Here is a 10,907-nt window from a genome sequence, read left to right as displayed (position 1 = left end):
ATGGGTTGATCAACATACATAATACCTTTGAAAACTTTGTTTTCATTGTGAAGCACTTTGAGACTGTGTCTGTGGAAGGCGCTATATAAATCAACTTTACGTACTTACATAATACCAATAATGCCTGACCACTTAATGTATGAAATGCAAAAAGGTAGGGCTTGTACAAAAAATATGAGACAGGACTTTACACTTATCTCTGTACTCCAGCAGTGGACTGGAAGTTGCGTCATGTTCATTTCTCTCTGCTTTGTTTGGTGTAATAACATCAAATGATGATGATGATGATGATGATGAAGAGTTTTTTCTCCATCTTGATAAAATATCTGCCTGTTTATCTGCTTCTTATCTATTTATAAGGAGAGAGAACCATTTCTCTGTAAGGAGAGAGAACCATTTCTCTGTAAGGAGAGCGAACCATTTCTCTATAAGGAGAGAGAACCATTTCTCTGTAAGGAGAGAGAACCATTTCTCTATAAGGAGAGAGAACCATTTCTCTACAAGGAGAGAGAACCATTTCTCTGTAAGGAGAGAGAACCATTTCTCTGTAAGGAGAGAGAACCATTTCTCTATAAGGAGAGAGAACCATTTCTCTGTAAGGAGAGAGAACCATTTCTCTATAAGGATAGAGAACCAGTTCTCTATAAGGAGAGAGAACCATTTCTCTGTAAGGAGAGAGAACCATTTCTCTATAAGGAGAGAGAGCCATTTCTCTGTAAGGAGAGAGAACCATTTCTCTGAGGAGACAGAACCATTTCTCTGTAAGGAGAGAGAACCATTTCTCTATAAGGAGAGAGAACCATTTCTCTGTAAGGAGAGAGAACCATTTCTCTGTAAGGAGAGAGAACCATTTCTCTGTAAGGAGAGAGAACTATTTCTCTGTAAGGAGAGAGAACCATTTCTCTGTAAGGAGAGAGAACCATTTCTCTATAAGGAGAGAGAACCATTTCTCTATAAGGAGAGAGAACCATTTCTCTATAAGGAGAGAGAACCATTTCTCTGTAAGGAGAGAGAACCATTTTTCTATAAGGAGAGAGAACCATTTCTCTGTAAGTAGAGAGAACCATTTCTCTATAAGGAGAGAGAACCATTTCTCTGTAAGGAGAGAGAACCATTTCTCTGTAAGGAGAGAGAACTATTTCTCTGTAAGGAGAGAGAACCATTTCTCTGTAAGTAGAGAGAACCATTTCTCTATAAGGAGAGAGAACCATTTCTCTATAAGGAGAGAGAACCATTTCTCTATAAGGAGAGAGATCCATTTCTCTGTAAGGAGAGAGAACCATTTCTCTATAAGGAGAGAGAACCCTTTCTCTGTAAGGAGAGAGAACCATTTCTCTATAAGGAGAGAGAACCATTTCTCTGTAAGGAGAGAGAACCAATTCTCTATAAGGAGAGAGAACCATTTCTCTGTAAGGAGAGAGAACCCTTTCTCTATAAGGAGAGAGAACCCTTTCTCTGTAAGGAGAGAAAACCATTACTCTATAAGGAGAGAGAACCATTTCTCTATAAGGAGAGAGAACCATTTCTCTGTAAGGAGAGAGAACCATTTCTCTATAAGGAGATAGAACCATTTCTCTGTAAGGAGAGAGAACCATTTCTCTGTAAGGAGAGAGAACCATTTCTCTGTAAGGAGAGAGAACCATTTCTCTATAAGGAGAGAGAACCATTTCTCTATAAGGAGAGAGAACCATTTCTCTGTAAGGAGAGAGAACCAATTCTCTATAAGGAGAGAGAACCATTTCTCTGTAAGGAGAGAGAACCCTTTCTCTATAAGTAGAGAGAACCCTTTCTCTGTAAGGAGAGAAAACCATTACTCTATAAGGAGAGAGAACCATTTCTCTATAAGGAGAGAGAACCATTTCTCTATAAGGAGAGAGAACCATTTCTATATAAGTAGAGAGAACCATTTCTCTATAAGGAGACAGAACCATTTCTCTATAAGGAGAGAGAACCATTTCTCTGTAAGGAGAGAGAACCCTTTCTCTATAAGGAGAGAGAACCATTTCTCTATAAGGAGAGAGAACCATTTCTCTGTAAGGAGAGAGAACCATTTCTCTATAAGGAGAGAGAACCGTTTCTCTATAAGGGAGAGAACCATTTCTCTATAAGGAGAGAGAGCCATTTCTCTGTAAGGAGAGAGAACCCTTTCTCTGTAAGGAGAGAGAGCCATTTCTCTGTAAGGAGAGAGAACCATTTCTCTATAAGGAGAGAGAACAATTTCTCTATAAGGAGAGAGAACTATTTCTCTATAAGGAGAGAGAACCATTTCTCTGTAAGGAGAGAGAACCATTTCTCTGTAAGGAGAGAGAACCATTTCTCTGTAAGGAGAGAGAACCATTTCTCTATAAGGAGAGAGAACCATTTCTCTGTAAGGAGAGAGAACCAATTCTCTATAAGGAGAGAGAACCATTTCTCTGTAAGGAGAGAGAACCCTTTCATTATAGGTAGAGAGAACCCTTTCTCTGTAAGGAGAGAAAACCATTACTCTATAAGGAGAGAGAACCATTTCTCTATAAGGAGAGAGAACCATTTCTCTGTAAGGAGAGAGAACCATTTCTCTATAAGGAGATAGAACCATTTCTCTGTAAGGAGAGAGAACCATTTCTCTGTAAGGAGAGAGAACCATTTCTCTGTAAGGAGAGAGAACCATTTCTCTATAAGGAGAGAGAACTATTTCTCTGTAAGGAGAGAGAACCATTTCTCTATAAGGAGAGAGAACCATTTCTCTGTAAGGAGAGAGAACCATTTCTCTATAAGGAGAGAGAACCATTTCTCTATAAGGAGACAGAACCATTTCTCTATAAGGAGAGAGAACCATTTCTCTATAAGGAGAGAGAACCATTTCTCTGTAAGTAGAGAGAACCATTTCTCTATAAGGAGAGAGAACCATTTCTCTGTAAGTAGAGAGAACCATTTCTCTATAAGGAGACAGAACCATTTCTCTATAAGGAGAGAGAACCATTTCTCTGTAAGGAGAGAGAACCATTTCTCTATAAGGAGAGAGAACCATTTCACAATGAGGAGAGAGATCCATTTCTCTATAAGGAGAGAGAACCCTTTCTCTATAAGGAGAGAGAACCATTTCTCTATAAGGAGAGAGAACCATTTCTCTGTAAGGAGAGAGACCCATCTCTCTATAAGGAGAGAGAACCATTTCTCTGTAAGGAGAGAGAACCATTTCGCTGAGGAGACAGAACCATTTCTCTGTAAGGAGAGAGAACCATTTCTCTATGAGTAGAGAGAACCATTTCTCTGTAAGGAGAGAGAACCATTTCTCTGTAAGGAGAGAGAACCATTTCTCTATAAGGAGAGAGAACCATTTCTCTGTAAGGAGAGAGAACCATTTCTCTATAAGGAGAGAGAACAATTTCTCTATAAGGAGAGAGAACCATTTCTCTGTAAGGAGAGAGAACCATTTCTCTATAAGGAGAGAGAACATTTTCCCTATAAGGAAAGAGAACCATTTCTCTGTAAGGAGAGAGAACCATCTCTCTATAAGGCACTGACAAATGGAAAAAAAAACAATATTCTGGTGTTAAAAGTGTTCTGGTATTAAAAGTATTCTGGCATAAAAGTATTCTGGTCTTAAAAGTATTCTGGCATTAAAAGTATTCTGGTCTTAAAAGTATTCTGGCATTAAAAGTATTCTGGTCTTAAAAGTATTCTGGTATTAAAAGTATTCTGGCATTAAAAGTATTCTGGTATTAAAAGTATTCTGGCATTAAAAGCACAGGTTTTCTTTATGAATGCATGCTGGATCGCTGAATAGGGCTTTGGATATATGTGTCCTGTCTAGACATGTTTTAGTTTTAAACTCATTGTTAGAGACAAACTCCAACCGCGCCCGTGAGGACGCACAAGCCAGGGCATTCTTAGTGCCGGTCCCAAGCCCGGATGAATGGGGAGGGTTGTGTCAGGGAGGGCTTCCGGCGTAAAATCTTTGCCAAATCAAATATGAGAATCATAAAACAGATTTCCATACAGGGTCGGCCGAGGCCCTGGTTACCAGCAACCACCACCGGTACTGTTAACCAGCAGGGTGCCAATGGAAACTATGCTACTGTTGGGCGAAGGAGAAGGAGAGGGGGAAGGCATGTCCAGAGGCAGCGGGAGAGGAGGAAGGGTAGGAGTGTGGAGGTGAGGGTCAGAACTTTGAATGTTGGCACTATGACTGGTAAAGGGAGAGAGCTGGCTGATATGATGGAAAGAAGAAAGGTATGTATACTGTGTGTATTAGAGACAAGGACAAAGGGAAGTAAGGTCAGGACCATGGTGCTGATGGGAGGAGAAATGGGGTAGGGGTAATTCTGAAGGAAGAGTATGTCAAGAGTGTGCTGGAGGTGAAGACAGTGTCAGACAGAGTGATGAGTATGAAGCTGGAAATCGAAGGTGTATTGCTGAATGTTATCAGCACATATGCCCCGCAAGTTGGGTGTGAGATGGACGAGAAAGAAGAATTCTGGAGTGAGTTGGATGACGTGGTGGAGAGGGAACCCAAGGAGGAGAGAGTGGTGATTGGAGCGGACTTCAATGGACATGTTGAAGGGAACAGAGGTGATGAGGAGGTGATGGGAAGGTATGGAGTCAAGGAGAGGAATGTGGAAGGACAGATGGTGGTGGATTTTGTGAAAAGGATGGAAATGGCTGTGGTGAATACATATTTCAAGAAGAGGGAGGAACACAGGGTGACGTACAAGAGTGGAGGAAAGTGCACACAGGTGGACTATATCTTGTGTAGGAGGCGCCATCTAAAAGGGATTGGAGACTGCAAGGTGGTGACAGGGGAGAACGTAGCTAGGCAGCATCGGATGGTGGTCTGTAGGATGACTTTGGAGACCAAGAAGAGGAAGAGAGTGAAGACAAAGCCGAAGATCAAATGGTGGAAGTTGAAGAAGGAAGACTGTTGTGTGGAGTTCAGGCAGGAGTTAAGACAGGCACTGGGTGGTAGTGAAGAGTTGCCAGATGGCTGGACAACCACTGCAGAAATAGTGAGGGAGACAGCTAGGAAGGTACTTGGTGTGTCATCAGGACAGAGGAAGGAAGACAAGGAGACTTGGTGGTGGAATGAGGAAGTACAGCAAATTATTCAGAGGAAGAGGTTGGCAAAGAAGAAGTGGAATTGTCAGAGAGAGGAAGAAAGTAGACAGGAGTACAAGGAGATGCAGCGTAAGGTGAAGAGTGAGGTGGTGAAGGCAAAGAACAAGGTGTATGGTGAGTTGTATGACAGGTTAGACACTCAGGAAGGAGAAAAGGACTTGTACCGATTGGCTAGACAGGGACCGAGCTGCAAAGGATGTGCAGGAAGTTAGGGCGATCAAGGATAGAGATGGAAATGTGCTGACAAGCGAGGAGAGTGTGCTGAGAAGGTGGAAGGAGGACTTTGAGGGGCTGATGAATGAAGAAAATGAGAGCGAGAGAAGGTTGGATGATGTAGGGATAGTGAATCAGGAAGTTAAGTGGATTAGCAAGGAGGAAGTGAGGGCAGCTATGAAGAGGATGAAGAGTGGGGAGGCAGTTGGTCCTGATGACATACCTGTGGAGGCATGGAGATGTTTAGGAGAGATGGCAGTGGAGTTTTTAACTAGATTGTTTAACACAATCTTGGAAAGTGAGAGGATACCTGAGGAGTGGAGAAGAGGCATACTGGTACCAATTTCCAAGAATAAGGGTTTGTAAGAGAGGTATTAATACAGACAAAATAAAATAAGAGCCAGCCGGAAACTTTAATTAAAAACATTAAAACAAAGAAGACAAACAGTTTTTGCAGCTTTCTTATTTTTTAAAGTTAACATGGTTTTAATGTACTGTTTGATTTCATTTTCAAAAACTCTAAGTGAGGGTTTATAATGGCTAAATTTTGATTTATGATCATGATACTTTGCTAAAATCAAAAAGACGTGCATGTTAGGGTTAATACTCCTGCCTGTGCCCCTGAGCAAGACAATAGGAAGAAGAAGTGGAGTTGGTCCCCGGGCGCTGCAGCTGCCCACTGCTGCTATACAATAGGATGGTTACACAAAGAGACACATTCACTGTAACCTGCACAATGAGAAAAGTATCATGGCTTTCTTTCTTCTACAATAATCAACAAATTGATTATCTAGAATCCTTTAGTTTTATTACTGTTGTTATTGTAGAGACCAAACAGTACATTTTCCCAAACATGTTGTCAGTACTATACCAAAGATGTTATGAGTACTATACCAAACATGTTATCAGTACTATACCAAAGATGTTATCAGTACTATACCAAACATGTTACCAGTACTATACCAAAGATGTTATCAGTACTATACCAAAGATGTTATCAGTACTATACCAAACATGTTATCAGTACTATACCAAAGATGTTATCAGTACTATACCAAACATGTTATCAGTACTATACCAAAGATGTTACCAGTATTATACCAAACATCTTATCAGTACTATACCAAAGATGTTATCAGTACTATACCAAACATGTTGTCAGTACTATACCAAAGATGTTATCAGTATTATACCAAAGATGTTATCAGTACTATACCAAAGATGTTATCAGTACTATACCAAAGATGTTATCAGTACTATACCAAATATGTTACCAGTACTATACCAAAGATGTTATCAGTATTATACCAAACATGTTATCAGTACTATACCAAAGATGTTATCAGTACTATACCAAACATGTTATCAGTATTATACCAAACATGTTATCAGTACTATACCAAACATGTTATCAGTACTATACCAAAGATGTTACCAGTATTATACCAAACATCTTATCAGTACTATACCAAAGATGTTATCAGTACTATACCAAACATGTTGTCAGTACTATACCAAAGATGTTATCAGTATTATACCAAAGATGTTATCAGTACTATACCAAAGATGTTATCAGTATTATACCAAAGATGTTATCAGTACTATACCAAACATGTTATCAGTACTATACCACAGATGTTATCAGTACTATACCAACGATGTTATCAGTATTATACCAAACATGTTATCAGTACTATACCACAGATGTTATCAGTACTATGCCAAAGATGTTATCAGTACTATACCAAAGATGTTATCAGTACTATACCAAATATGTTACCAGTACTATACCAAAGATGTTATCAGTACTATACCAAAGATGTTATCAGTACTATACCAAAGATGTTATCAGTAATATACCAAAGATGTTATCAGTACTATACCAAAGATGTTATCAGTATTATACCAAACATGTTACCAGTACTATACCAAAGATGTTATCAGTATTATACCAAACATGTTATCAGTACTATACCAAAGATGTTATCAGTATTATACCAAACATGTTATCAGTACTATACCAAAGATGTTATCAGTATTATACCAAAGATGTTATCAGTACTATACCAAACATGTTATCAGTACTATACCAAACATGTTATCAGTACTATACCAAAGATGTTATCAGTACTATACCAAACATGTTATCAGTATTATACCAAACATGTTATCAGTACTATACCAAATATGTTATCAGTACTATACCAAAGATGTTATCAGTACTATACCAAACATGTTATCAGTACTATACCAAATATGTTATCAGTACTATACCAAATATGTTATCAGCACTATACCACAGATGTTATCAGTACTATACCAAACATGTTATCAGTATTATACCAAACATGTTATCAGTACTATACCAAACATGTTATCAGTATTATACCAAACATGTTGTCAGTACTATACCAAAGATGTTATCAGTACTATACCAAACATGTTATCAGTACTATACCACAGATGTTATCAGTACTATACCACAGATGTTATCAGTACTATACCACAGATGTTATCAGTACTATACCAAACATGTTATCAGTATTATACCAAACATGTTGTCAGTACTATACCAAAGATGTTATCAGTACTATACCAAAGATGTTATCAGTATTATACCAAAGATGTTATCAGTACTATACCAAAGATGTTATCAGTACTATACCACAGATGTTATCAGTACTATACCACAGATGTTATCAGTACTATACCACAGATGTTATCAGTACTATACCACAGATGTTGTCAGTACTATACTGTGATACATCTTTCCAAGACGTGCTGGTGCAGGGCCGTTGGCAGAACAGGTGCAGCCCTGTTTGTGGGAACATCTCCCTCCCTGGACAGTTGACAGAAATGTCTTTCTTCCAGTTATTCTTGAAACCCTTCACACAGCAAACACCTTCAGTACTTGTCCTCACTGCTCTTCCTCTGTATACAGTGAATCATCAGACTTGGCCCGGACTGTGTCTAAGTAACTCTTAAGTGGATCCAACCGCAACTAACAGATGCCAGAGTGTTTAACATCCGACATGCAGATTGTTTTCCATGGGTTTAGAAGTGAATTTCATCACGGTTTCGGGAAGCCTTCCAGGGATCTTTGCTGCTGGGCGTCATCTGGCCAGCAGGTGGCAGTGTGACAGCAGCTGCCGCTGAACGCGTCTTCAGTCATTCAGGAGCAGAGAAGAAGAACGAGGAAACACAACGGATTCTGCGGGTTTTGGTCCCAAATCGGGAGTGAGAATATGAAGAATTGTTGTGATTTGTCTCGGATGGGCTGAAACGGTTCCGTGGCTGACGTCGTCCCGGCTGAGGGTCCGTCCGCGTCCCCGTCCACCTCATGGTGAGTAACACGGCAGAAACGCAACGGACCCGTCCGCATCTCCTCATTTTCAGCATCCAATTACTGAAAGCCCAACTGGTCCCGCTGGTCCCAGTTCGGACTGCACTGGTCCGAGGTACGACTGTTCTGGTCCCATGTCGGTGTGTACTGGGTCTGGGTGCGGAGCCCAGTCTGATAATGCTGGTAGTGATTCCCTGTTGGAAAACTTGAGCCGCTTTAGGATTTCAGTTTCAGCCCGGGATGCAGTGGAGGCTCGCGCCGCTGAATGACTTGTGAAGTGTGGAGAAACCCAACACGCGCTGTTTCCGGTCACCTGCCCGCTGTCCTGGCAGCTGCTGAACTCCTCTCTGACGTTCAACGAGGAGCGAGCCAGCAACCTCTGAGTGCTGTCACACTTTAATACAGTACGATACGATATAATATGTAGGGTGCAGCTGGAGGAGAGCCTGGAGAGGTGGAGGAGAGCCTGGAGAGGTGGAGGTATGCACTGGAGAGAAGAGGAGTGAAAGTCAGGAGGAGCAAGATGGAATACCTATGCGTGAATGAGAGGGAGGACAGTGGAATGGTGAGGATGCAAGGAGTGGAGGTGATGAAGGTGGATGAGTTTAAATACTTGGGGTCAGCTGTCCAAAGTAATGGGGAGTGCAGAAGAGAGGTGAAGAAGAGAGTGCAGGCAGGGTGGAGTGGGTGGAGAAGAGTGTCAGGAGTGATGTGTGACAGAAGGGTACCAGCAAGAGTTAAAGGGAAGGTTTACCAGATGGTAGTGAGACCAGCTATGTTGTATGGTTTGGAGACAGTGGCACTGATGAAAAGACAGGAGGTGGAGCTGGAGGTGGCAGAGATGAAGATGATAAGATTGTCACTGGGAGTGATGAAGAAGGACAGGATTAGGAACCAGTATATTAGAGGGACAGCTCAGGTTGGACGGTGTGGAGACAAAGCAAGAGAGGCAAGATTGAGATGGTTTGGACATGTGTGGAGGAGAGATGCTGGGTATATTGGGAGAAGGAGGCTGAATATGGAGCTGCCAGGGAAGAGGAGAAGAGGAAGGCCAAAGAGGAGGTTTATGGATGTGGTGAGGGAGGACATGCAGGTGGCTGGTGTGACAGAGGAAGATGCAGAGGACAGGAAGAGATGGAAACGGATGATCCGCTGTGGCGCCCCCTAACGGCAGCAGCTGAAAGTAGTAGTAGTAGTAGTAGCAGTAGTAGTAGTGGTAGCGGTAGTAGTAGTAGTGGTGGTAGTAGTAGTAGTAGTAGTTAGTAGTAGTAGCAGTAGTAGTAGTGGTAGTAGTAGTAGTAGCAGCAGCAGTAGTAGCAGTAGTAGTAGTAGTAGCGGTAGTAGTAGTGGTAGTAGTAGTAGCGGTCGTAGTAGGAGTAGTGGTGGTAGTAGTAGTAGCGGTCGTAGTAGTAGTAGTAGTGGTAGCGGTAGCAGTAGTAGTAGTGGTAGCAGTAGTAGTAGTAGTGGTAGCAGCAGTAGTAGTAGTGGTAGTGGCAGGAGTAGTAGTGGTAGCGGCAGTAGTAGTAGTGGTAGTAGTAGTAGTAGCAGTAGTAGTAGTGGTAGCGGCAGTAGTAGTAGTAGCAGTAGTAGTAGTGGTAGCGGCAGTAGTAGTGGTAGCGGTAGTAGTAGTGGTAGCGGTAGTAGTAGTGGTGGTAGTAGTAGTAGTACTAGTAGTAGTAGTTAGTAGTAGTAGCAGTAGTAGTAGTGGTAGTAGTACTAGTAGTGGTAGTAGTAGTGGTAGCGGTAGTAGTAGTGGTAGCGGTAGTAGTAGTGGTGGTAGTAGTAGTAGTACTAGTAGTAGTAGTTAGTAGTAGTAGCAGTAGTAGTAGTGGTAGTAGTACTAGTAGTGGTAGTAGTAGTGGTAGCGGTAGTAGTAGTGGTAGCGGTAGTAGTAGTGGTGGTAGTAGTAGTAGTAGTACTAGTAGTAGTAGTTAGTAGTAGTAGCAGTAGTAGTAGTGGTAGTAGTACTAGTAGTGGTAGTAGTAGTGGTAGCGGTAGTAGTAGTGGTGGTAGTAGTAGTAGTACTAGTACTAGTAGTTAGTAGCAGTAGTAGTAGTGGTAGTAGTACTAGTAGTGGTAGTAGTAGTGGTAGCGGTAGTAGTAGTGGTAGCGGTAGTAGTAGTGGTGGTAGTAGTAGTAGTACTAGTAGTAGTAGTTAGTAGTAGTAGCAGTAGTGGTAGTGGTAGTAGTACTAGTAGTGGTAGTAGTAGTGGTAGCGGTAGTAGTAGTGGTAGTAGTAGTGGTAGTGGTGGTA

Source organism: Lampris incognitus, chromosome 2 (assembly GCF_029633865.1).
Source record: "Lampris incognitus isolate fLamInc1 chromosome 2, fLamInc1.hap2, whole genome shotgun sequence".
Taxonomy (NCBI): Eukaryota; Metazoa; Chordata; class Actinopteri; order Lampriformes; family Lampridae; genus Lampris; species Lampris incognitus.
This window is presented reverse-complemented; position numbering follows the sequence as displayed.